Source organism: Cyrtonyx montezumae, unplaced genomic scaffold (assembly GCF_038088225.1).
Source record: "Cyrtonyx montezumae isolate F1298 unplaced genomic scaffold, pur_monq_1.0 scaffold_8, whole genome shotgun sequence".
In the NCBI taxonomy this organism is placed as follows: domain Eukaryota; kingdom Metazoa; phylum Chordata; class Aves; order Galliformes; family Odontophoridae; genus Cyrtonyx; species Cyrtonyx montezumae.
The window spans coordinates 56016828-56029180 of NW_027072089.1; positions in this window are offsets into that span (position 1 = coordinate 56016828).

Consider the following 12353-nt stretch of genomic DNA (forward strand, 5'->3'; position numbering starts at 1 on the left):
TGTGCCATACACTGTAAGCAGAGGCAAATTCGATTTTCAGGAATTATTTGAAAATAAATTACGTGTGGGTGTGTAATAGTAACTCATTCTTCTGATACCCTGCTGTGCAGTAGAACTTACTGAATTTATTCTTATCGGTTTACAGTTATAGAAAAGTCAAGTAATTTATCACGAGTCATATATAACAGTAAACTTTTTGTGGTATTACATGTTTCATGGATATTATTTTGGCCACTTTATTTTTTTCCCCCACTTCTTAGTTAACACTTCTTAGGTATTTTCCTCTATTTATTTTCACCTGTAACGTGTTGTATTATTGTTAAGTTGCATTTTGTTCTGAGAATAGGAAAATTCAAATTAAACGTGGACAAAAGATAAATTTTCCTTAGTCAGTTCCCAGTGAAATAAATGTAAATAAATGTAGAATTCCTTTGAAAGGAATAATCAGCTATTATTGGAAGCAGCAGAACTCACCCCCATCACACAATGATCCTCCTTCAATGAGCCAGGTCAGCAAGCCCATCTAGAGCAGAACTTGTGCAAAGGACTTCATTAGACAACTAACAAAGAAACAGAGCTGGGTAGATCTCAGTACAGGCTGAACTCATAACAAAGCAACAGCCTCATAAAGCTCCCTTCAATTAAGCTGACAGACATCAGGTAGCTTTTAGGTTGTTTGGTCTTTTAAGTAATGAGAGCAGGATTTTTAAATAAGATTCCAGGGGGGAAAGAAATCAAATCTTAATGTCCCCAAACCCTTTCTCTTTACTAAATTACATAATTAAAGCCAGACTGAGCAGGTAGGAAATAAATGTTTAATGTAATAAAGATAGTAATCAGAAATTTTTTAACAGATAATCTCTTCAACAAAAATGTTCCTTTTAGGGGAAAAAAAAAAGTAAAATAGAATAATACAGTTTTACACTGTCGTTATATGCTCTGATGATGAATCTTCCCAGGCAGGAGCAAAGATATTCTTTTCTGATGTATAACTTCCTTAAAAGTTACCACTGTCCATCACTTTTTAAGATATCATAACTTTATTTTTTTGAGGGACATTTTATAACAGGCAATTAATTATAGATAAAAAGTTGGCTTGGTCTTCCTTGACAATAGCCTAGATTGAATCCAGGTGTACCACATGATCTTCCTTAGTGCCTCAGGAGATTTCAGGTCATAATTCTGTTACTTGCTCTGAAGCAACTTAATGTAACAGAAGCACAGTCTGGAGATGGTACAAAACCACAAGGCAATTTCTCTAATTTATTAAACTTAATCCACTATAGAGACATTCTGCTGAATCTCTCCGGGAAATTTGTAGATCTGAAGGCATGCCAGTAAATCATTTGCATGTCCAACCATTCAGCCCTCCTTATTGCAGACTAATTGTCTCCTCATCTCAGTGGCAGAGCATGTGGCTAATATCAGGAGTTCTGTGATCCCATCAAATGTAATGTATGTCTCTTCTGGTCCTTTTAGGGAATGTCACTCAGTGTGATACAACTGTTTTCATGCAAAGCAATTATGCCTTTCAGAGGCTCTCAGCACTGGCTTGGCTTTGATTTATTTGTTCACTACATAGCATTTGATTAATTTAGCTGTAATTACGGGAAAATGATGAGACCATAAAGTTTGAAGATTTTGGACTCGTAGATGAGGCATAGAAGTATCTAACCATTGTCTGAGGTGCATCTTCTGAGCTAACCTGATCAATCATGTTAAAAGAAGTTTAAAAAGGCTTTCATAGGGGCTTCCATATTACTTAAAATGGGCAAATTGGTTTTGGCTGGGTTGTTTTTTTTAGATAAGAATTGAAGGATTTATTTTTTAACCAGTTACAAAACTTACCTAGAAAATCACATTCAAAAACATTCTGTTTCAAAGCTTTGTGGGCAATTAAAGTTCGGTGCTAAAGCAATAATTATTTGTAACTTTGAACATGTTTGCTGTTTGAAGGAGGCAGACATGCTAATTTTCCCTTCAGGACAGATTCTTTTCAGGGATTTGATTTTTTTCATCATAGTTTCTTCTATTTCTGTTAATGTGTTATTATTCTCTTGCAATATTCCAATCTGTTTGCTGTTGCATTGAATGAGCATGAAATTCTACTTATTTTTATAGTTAATAGTCAATATTTATTTCACTTACAATAATTCATCATGCTTTTAAATATTTAGAAGTTTAATATTCTATTTATAATGACACTGTAATCTTTCATAAGTCTTCACAGAACCTTTCTTTGAGAATGATGTCATATGTGACATCCTTTGAGAAGCACTAGATAAGTTCCCAACTCTTGTACCCTTTGCTTCTCTAAGGTTGTAGCTCAGTGCATCTCAGTGCTGAGATCAGTGTAGCTCAGTAAAAGGCTATATAGCCAATATAACTAGCAAAGCTAAACTTGCACATTTTAGAGAAAATAACGATCCCAGCAAGTTCTGGTAATGATTTTCATTCATTCATTTATTTAATTATTTATATAAAGGAAAATTAGATTATCCATATCACAATTAACAGAGATGAAAAACATGAATTTTACTATGAAATGTAGTAATAGTTTAGTTATATAGTTATGGGTTCCAATCTTAGGTGTTAAGATGATGGATGATGCAATAATAAGTCTGGCATTAAAGTTTTGTTTCAGAATTGAAGTCATCACTTTATTAAGTATGGCATGACGTCATAACAAGCACTTCTATATACATAGCTTGTCATACCAAAGAATATATCTATAAAGGGCATGGTTAGCAAGAAAGGTTCATCAAGGAAGGGGATCTTAATGGTATGGATTGGTCAACAAATTAATATGTAGGGTTTTACAAATGAAATTGCATCTTTCTAACTGTTACAATTTCTTCAATGATCTGAGAGTATAAACAGTAGAAGAAAGGTGTCACAGTAAGTGATCTACAGCATTCTGATAATTCGAAGACATGCAGTGATCAGGAAGACTTAGATGACAAAAGCATTTTGTTTTAACCATTGCATATTCCCAAGTTCTTCATGCTGCAGTGAGAATTTACCAGGGCATTTTTGTTGTTGTGGTAGGTGCGCTCATTCCCCACCACCTTGGGAGAGGCATAGATGGCAGATGTTTGAGCACAAGAGGTGAAGACAGCATTTTCCTCCTTGCTTGACACAGTTGATAGGAGACACTACATAACATAAGTGAGAACAGAGAGTTCTCTAAAAAAAAAAAACAAGTGGCAAATTTAAGATGAGAATTTGAACCAATATTGACCAGCTACTTGAGTTTAGTGATAAGATAGTAATTAATGTTTACAAAATCATGTTTCTAATAAAGAAAATTCACTGACAAACTCACACCCTTGACATGAAGTTAAAAAAAAAAAAGTAAGCAATAACAAAGCTGCATATTTTGTCTGTGCTACTTGAAAATACCTCCTTACATGAAAATCTAGAGCTGCATTGAACAGTTAGAGTTTTCCCTAGTATATAAAGATCATCAGCATTCTCAGATGTGTTGGAGAATTGCATAATCACATGGAACAACAGTCATAAGCTGTTCCTATGTTTTACTGTAAAAAGTAGTAGAAATGGCTTACAGTGTATATGTAGTAAATTTCCCTCATGGCTATTGGAGCTTCAATTGCTGTTATATAAAGGAAAAAAATATATTTGATGAGACAAAAGGAATATATTAAAAATGATTATTGTTTCTAGGGATTTGTAGGTCTACAGTGAGAGAAATGTCATGCCCACCAATTATTTTATTTGAATAAAAAATGCTTCAAATTTATTGCTGAGGAAAATTAATAGTAAAATCTTCCTTAAACAACTCAAATGATTTGTGCACTTGAAGATTTCTCAGCTTTACCTGCTGTTATAATTTCCTATTGCACTATTGACTTGCTGAATAGAGGCTACATAAATAATGACATTGATAAATTATTTACTCTATTAAGGTATATGTTGCTTCAGGGGATCATCACTTTTTTGATTTTGTGATATATGCATTTTGTGGGGAACGTTTCTAAGCCATAGTGAGGTGATTATTAAAAAGTGATTCTAAAGTGATACCGTAATTGTGCTTGTGTTCACTGTAGGAGGAAATGTAAATGTTTATCACTCACAGTTTCTTGAGTAGGTCTCATGAGAATGAAACAATTTAAGGTGAAGGTAGCTGTATGTTGCTGCTGTTTTGTTGCTGTTTTTCCCAAATAGTTTTAGAAATGTAAGTGGATGTTATTTTTTTATTTATTCATGAAATAGTTTTTGGCAACTTGTGTATTTATCTGCTAGCAAAGCTTTGAAATATTGTTTTGATTAATAATGCAAAAAAAAGAAAAAAAAAGTATAAACCTGCTTCAATTTTAGTGTTAAACTACTCTTAACTATGTACTTTCATGTCTGCAAGGTTGAATATGTATCTTTCACAATAACTACAAATCTAAACTGAGGCATATACCAATTGTATTTGGACACTAATATTTCCATGCAGAAAACCATTTAAGTGTTAGCAGCACTCCATGCATTTTTTCTCAAGTACAAATAAAATATTTCAAATATCTGTTTTGCCAACATTGATATGAGAAAGGTTTCCAACATTTTCCCACTTAATCAGAGACTCGCTGTCATTATAGCGTTCTTCAGATGCCTTTTTTTTTTTTTTTTTTGTAACTCTTGCTCAGTTGAGTCATTAAATGCTATGGATACCTTTTAGTAATCAATATTGCAGCCTAATTTCAAGTCCTTTATTGTTTAGTTGCACCTGCAGGCTGTGTCAACCCAGATAAGATAAATGGCATGTTCATTTCCTACAAGAAGTGTAAGAAAAGTTTCCTGTAAACTAACAAACTCAAAAGCAGATCACGCTGCAAAACCATTGCTATGGTGGATTGAAATTAAATGACTCATCGTTAGGAGGAGTGATTTTCAATCAAGTTCTATACTCCTTAAAACTGATGGAAAGTAAATGAAGATGACAGAAACCATAGTTTGCCCTAAGTAATACACAGTTACTGCACAGTAACAGCAGTTACTGATAACTTAAAAACAGATGATATTAAGGCTTAAAATTATTTGAACTTTGCAAAGATTACAAAGGCCAACATTAAGACTCTTGAGGAGGAATTACAGTCTTTTTTAACTATCAGACAGCAATTCAAGAGGCAATTTGTGTAGTACTTTGGATTAGAAACTATTAAGCTGTTAAAATAGCTACTTAAAATTAAACAGTCACGGATGTACAGCACTTTACAAGGAGGCTTGCTAACATTTCAGTATTGTCAGATTAGAAAAACATTCCCTATGTAGTGTAAAAAGATTTTGGCAGGAGATTCTGATTAAATGTTTTTCATTTGTTTGATGATTCATGAGACAATTGTACATTATGTTTTTCTTGTTGATTGTATTTATCTTTTTACCTCACATCAAAAAATTGCTAGTTACTCCTGTTAGGATTAAATCGCTTGATTTCACGCCTGCCATATATTAAACTGAACTACATTTTCAATTTTCAATTCATAGTAAACCTTTTCAGAATAAATAAATCCATTCATTAACAAATTAGTCTATTTCATTAAGAAAATCTTTTGACTTGGCTAAAGAGAGAATGACTTCATCCAGTTCCTCTGCTTTCATCACTTGCAGCTATGTGAGGAAATAAGATATCTGATAATAAGTAAAATAACAAAAGCAGAAAGAAGGAAACACAAGGCAAGGGAAGTCAAAATGGCAAAAAATATCTTGTCAGGAAAGAAATCCTACTATGTAATTTGACATCTTAGTAGCATATATGAAAACTACGTAAAAGTTGTCTGCAGGAGAGATCTCATAGGAAAAACTGGATTCAACAGTAACAGGTAGACATGAAGTTAATTGCACACCACTCTGAAAACTGCACACAATGGTAATTAGTTTCATATTAGTCAAATAAACTGGAGTTTTATATCACTATGTTTTGATACAGTTTAGTTCTTCATACACTTACACCAGCAATAACAACAGATGTTCTAAATGGAAGAAGTTGATGTAAGATGAACATACCTATTTCATGTGTATGTTACTTAACATATTTCTTGCCTTCAGACCCAACAGATTCGGAGAATATTAAAGCTGTAAACAACTTAAACAGTACCGATTCCATCTCAGTACTTCTATACAAGCTGACAGACAAGTCTCAAATTATATTTCTATTTTGTATTTTATCCAAAGAACTGTTGCCTAACTCAACATGTGGAGTAGATCATAGTATTTCATAACTTGTTTGTAATAATTTCTTTTTTTTCCCACAGTTTATTAAAGCCTTGCTCTAAAGGGTTCTCCCTAGAAATATTAACTTTTCTGTAGGCATTTTTCTGCCTTCTTTCAAATGCCTAGTGATATCTTATATCAGGTACATTTTATCCCACAGTATCAAAACCAACAAATGTTCTGCTAAATTTAATTGCTAAAAAAGGAAGAGAGATTCTTCTCTGTATGCACTGAACGGAATGAAGAGTGATAACTTTGAAATATAGAAAAACAATTTATTTAAGAAACAGAAAGAAGTTTTCTATCAAGATATCTTTAATTTTCTATCTGACTCAAAAGTTCTGCCTAGGGAGCAAGTGGTTTGATTGCCATTAGAAGTTTTTAAGAATCATGTTTCAGCACTTTATATCAGTCAGTTTTGTACTTCTCAAGGTTTCTTAATTCAGAGGTCCTCCTCTCAACTGGATGACCATCATAAAATGTTGAGATGAATTATTGAGGGATGTTAAATTTTACAATAGGGTCAGCGTAGACACTCTTGCTCAGAAGCATCATGATCTCAACTAATTTACTTAGCTAAACAGACTACACACGAAAGCTTGTTCTTGCAGTATGTTAATTCATTCCTATTACAATAGTGACTTTATTTAAGATACAAACTGTGTTCCTTCACATAACAGGCTGCTATGATTCTCCCCCAAGGGTCTTTCTGACTGTCATTTCAGGTTTCATGAATGAAGAAGCCAATTACTTGTTGAAGAGTTTGCACTCACAAAGGAGGCGCAGAACATTGCTGCTATCTCTTTTACATTTTATCCATAGTTGATCGTTAGTGCTATAATAATCAATCCTGTACTAGTTCACAAAGATTTAGGAAAATGTAATTCATATGTCAGTGTGCTGTGAGGACAAGTCCCTGTGGCTGGGAGTACTGGGGCAGCCTCTCAGATTGAGACTATTCTACAGTCCCACCAGGAGCAGGGCTGCCAGGGAGAAAGGAACAGCCCCAGCAATGTGGCTCCTTCCTGATGGTGAGAATGGGAGAAAAACCGGGCCTGAACATGGACTGGGTCCATGGCTGGGAGGGCCCATGGCTTTACAGAACAGAGCTGTGAGGAGCTGAAGACTTGCTCTGCTGCAGTCTTGCTGGGGCAGGGGCTGATACAGGGTCCTGAGCCATGGGCAGGGTAGAGGCAGTGGGTGCTGGAGTCCTCAGCTCTCACAAAAGAGGGGTCAGCTGCCACTTTCATGTAGTTGTTAGAACGTTACCTCAAATGAATAGCAAACCTTCATATTTAATGAGTTCCCCGTACCGGATTAATGGTCTGAACAACAATTGAACTGGCTATTGTCTTGCAGCTTGAATGGAGCTGCATTCACTCACTTGCATGGTTCTTTGAACTCATTTTTAAGACTAATAGGAGGTACAATTCGTCAGGGAGTATTTGTTCTCTCCTAAAACCTGCAGAAGTTCCACTTTGTGTTAAATCATGAAGCAATCTGATTTTATTGTCTGGGACGACTTTCTTCAGACAGATTTTTTTTCTCTCTTCTACTTTTTGCCCTTAGAGAAACATTTGGTTTTACTAGGGCTTAGGCTATGGAGCCATTCCCTTGGGTGTTCTTGATTTTGAAAGAAAAGTTTATTTAGTGCTGTCTGTATCTGACCTGTCTTACAGGCAAGTTATGTTTTTATGAAATTCTGAGTCTTCTCCACATGGAATAAATGCTTAGAAAACACATAACTCTAAATACCACAAGCTAACATAAATACAGATGATAGTGTACCTCAATATTGGTATTTCACAATATCCCAGAGTTGTGGATTCTAGGATCTTTAATGGAATGATAGAATCCACAGACAATAAGGAAAATGCTGAGTTTCTCAATGCCTTCTGCCACAAGTCCATGGGACCAGATGGGATCCACCCAAGGATGCTGAGGGAGCTGGCAGAGGTGATTACCAAGCCACTTTCTACCATCTATCAGCATTCCTGGTTATCTGGAGATGTCCCACAAGATTGGAAGCTTGCCGACGTGACTCCAATCTACAAGAAAGGCCGTAAGGAAGACCCGGGGAACTACAGGCCTGTCAGCCTGACCTCGGTATCAGGGAAAGTTATGGAGCAGATTATCTTGAGGGAGATCACATGTGCCGTGCACCCGTGCATGGCAACAAGGGGATCAGACCCAGCCAGCACCGGTTCACAAAGGGCAGGTCGTGCCTGACCAACCTCATCTCCTTCTATGACTGGGTGACCAGACTGGTAGATGAGGGAAAGGCTGTTGATGTAGTCTACCTGGACTTCAGCAAAGCCTTCAACACGGTCTCCCACAGTATTCTCCTGGGGAAACTGGCAGCCCGTGGTGTGGAGAGGTTCACTCTTCTCTGGCTGGAGAACTGGCTGGAGGGCCGTGCCCAGAGGGTAGTGGTTAATGGAGTTAAGTCCAGCTGGCGTCCTGTTATGAGTGGTGTCCCCCAAGGGTCAGTACTGGGGCCCATCTTGTTTAATATCTCTATTGATGACCTAGATGAGGGGATTGAGTGTACCCTCAGTAAGTTTGCAGATGACACCAAGTTGGGAGGATGTGTCAAACTGCCTGAGGGTAGGGAGGCCCTTCAGAGGAATCTGGATGGGCTGAACAGCTGGGCTGAGCTCAATGGGATGAGGTTCAATAAGACCAAGTGCCGGGTCCTGCACTTTGGCCACAATAACCCCATGCAATGCTATAGGCTTGGGGCAGAATGACTTGAAGAATGTAGAGAGGAAAAGGACCTGGGGGTGTTGGTTGATGCTTGGCTTAATATGAACTGACAGTGTGCCCGGCTGGCCAAGAAGGCCAACGGCATCCTAGCCTGTATTAGAAATAGTGTAGCCAGCAGGAGCAGGGAGGTGATCATCCCCCTGTACTCAGCTCTGGTATGGCCGCACCTCGAGTACTGTGTTCAGTTTTGGGCCCCTCACTACAAGAAGGACATTGAGGCCCTGGAGCGTGTTCAGAGAAGGGCAACAAAACTGGTGAGGGGTCTGGAGCACAAGTCTTATGAGGAGCGGCTGAGGGAGCTGGGATTGTTTAGTCTGGAGAAGAGGAGGCTCAGAGGAGACCTTATTGCACTCTACCACTTCCTGAAGGGGGGTTGTGGTGAGGAGGGGGTGGGCCTCTTCTCCCTGATAAATAATGACAGGATGAGAGGGAATGACCACAAGTTGCGCCGGAGAAGATTTAGATTAGACCTGAGGAAACATTTTTCCTCTGAAAGAGTAGTCAGGCACTGGAATGGCCTGCCTAAGGAGGTGGTTGAGGCACCATCCCTAGCGCTGTTCAAGAAGCATTTAGATGAGGTGCTAAGGGATTTGATTTAGTAGTTCAGTGGGTAGGGATAGTGGTAGGAGGATGGTTGGACTAGATGATCTTGTAGGTCCTTTCCAACCTAATGTATCTATAAATCTATGAATCCTATTGCATACTCCAAACTGGAAGAGACCCACAGCGTTCAAGTCCATGTCCTGGCCCCACACAGACCACACAACAATCAAACCTTGTGACTGCGATCACTATCCAAACATTCCTTGAACTCCAGCACTTGGGGCTGTGCCCACTGCCCTGGGCAGCCTATTCCATGCCCACCATCCTCTGGTGAAGACCCCCTTCTGCTTCTCACATATGTTCCATCATTTCTGCTCCAAGAGTCACTAGCAGGTGAACTAATTGATTAATTCAATAATAGTATCCATTCCATAAGAGTATCCAATAATCCATTGGTGTCCAGGGTTATTAAGTGAATCCAGAAAAGAATTATTTTTCATAAATAATATTTAAGAATGCATTAGGAGGACATGAAGTCTGAACTTCAATTATGTTCAATGGGAAATTGAGCTGTCACACATTAAATCAATTTAATTTTATCATGAACTTCAATGGGATTTTCTAAAAAGTGAACAATACACAGCCTGTTTCTTACTGAAAATTAAATTTTGTTTTAATTTGTTCAGTGCAATGGCTTAGTTCATATATGTTATAGAAAACCATTGCAATGCTGTCAAATATGTACTATAAAATTGGCCATTGTAAAATAAAAAATAGTAAATTTGTTCACGCTTTTAGCCTCTACCACTGTCTGGTTTAGAGTCTTCCCTTAGGGAAAAAAAAAAAGTGTCTAAGGACATAAACTGAATGGCTTTTAGTTGTGTAAGAAAGAAAAAAAACAAAAAGGCTTTTGTTTTTGAGGAAGAGTAAATAGCAAGCAAACAGAATGATACTCAGTTTAGTTCTGGATTAAGTTTTGCTTCAGTATTGCATTTGTCTTCAAGTCTGAACTGGAGATAATTATTTTTTTCAGATTTGTGCCGCTATTATATCCAGGCAGATATTTCTAGACTACGTGCTCAAGTGGCAGTGCTTGACGAAGATTAGCTGGGGCTGTGACATCCTGTTATGCTGATTAGGAAAAAAAATCTCATAAAAGTAAAGCTGCTCCTTTGGGATTTCTGCTCTTTCAATGCATACTTGGTTGAGAATGGGAAAAACATGCTTAGAATTAAAATGTCTACTTCTCCTTCGGTACTATCTAATTATATCTATATCCAAACATAACACAGAGATACCTTTTGTTGTGGGTTGTTGGTTTTTTTTTGCTATATATATGGACTCTTTTACCTCTATAACAAATCGTGTCCAGGAAGTGATATTTTAAATTCTTTATTTTATAACTCATTTATGTGCTTTAGATTAATATGAAAATTAAAAAAAAAGTGTATATGCATACTCAGAAATAAGTAATTGATTAGTTTTAGAAAGGAAAGTAACACTAACTTTACAGCTCTTTTTTCTTTCCCCATAATTGCACACCAAAATATTTATTAGGGAAAACATTAACTTCTGAGAAAGACCAGTGCTGATGTGAAATACAGTATTTATCAGCACTCTATATGCCAAAGAAAAGGTTAGGTTTTTGGTGTTGTTTTTATGCATTGTGTGAACAGTTTCGTCAAACAACATTGGTCATAAAATCAAAATTGAGGAAACATGTTTTTTTCAAGGTGTTTTTGTCCAAACCTCATTCAAATGGTACATATTTCATTTGAAAATAGTTTTTGAAAAAAATCATTTCTTGCTTGATTCAATTCTGCAAAACTTAATAAGATATTCTATATCTGGTATTTCCAAAACTTGAAAACTCCAAGAAAAAGAATGTGCTGGAATTGCCAGTGCGTAGCCTTCTTTATGTATTGCAAATTATACAAACAGAAGAAATGTATAATCTGGGGAATCTATATAAACATGCTATATAATTTGTAGGGGCTTCCAGGGAGGGAGGAGAATCAAAATTATATCTTTATGAGCTCGATATGATTGTGAATGCTGCTGCAGGGTAGCTTATATCAAGTGCATAGCCGTGTTGTGTATCACTGTTGTGAAGCAGAACAGCTTAGGAGTGAATCTGATTGCACACCAATTGTCTTCTTTGTGTATTCAGTGTTACAAAATGCTTGAGAAACTTAATTTCTGGAAATTATGCTTGCACATTTAAACGCTGTGAAGTAATCGTAACTGAAACAATGTTACAAATGTACTAATATTAATTAAAAAATAAAAAATAAAAACCTTTTTTTCTCATCTTGAAATTAAAAAGAACAGAGGAACTACATATTCATGACAAATTGTTCTGATGACATAATGCTTACTTGAAAAACTGAGAGGCAATCTGAATTAGAAGATGCCATCTATTAAAGTGAATGCTAGAGGCAACATCCAAATGCGAGGCATGATCTATGCACGATGTAACAGCATCTGAAATATGACTTTTACTTTTGTTTAAAAAAGGCCTAGGAGACTCCAATTAACCAGCACTGTGACATTCCTAGAAAGCCTTTCAACCACTTTTCCTTCCATACACCCCCAAAACTTTAAATAAGTCACAAGTTAAACTTTCTACATCAATATATGTTACAGTTGCAAGTGCAGATAATCAATACTTGTAAGTTAATTATTTAGCCATTTGCAGGGACTCTATGATCTTAACTGTACACACATTTTCCTTTGATAACTTTCCACATTTTAGTTCAGACTACTTTGTTGCTTTACTGAACACCACATTTAACATACTTTGTGCAGCATCTAGACTCTGTCTCATG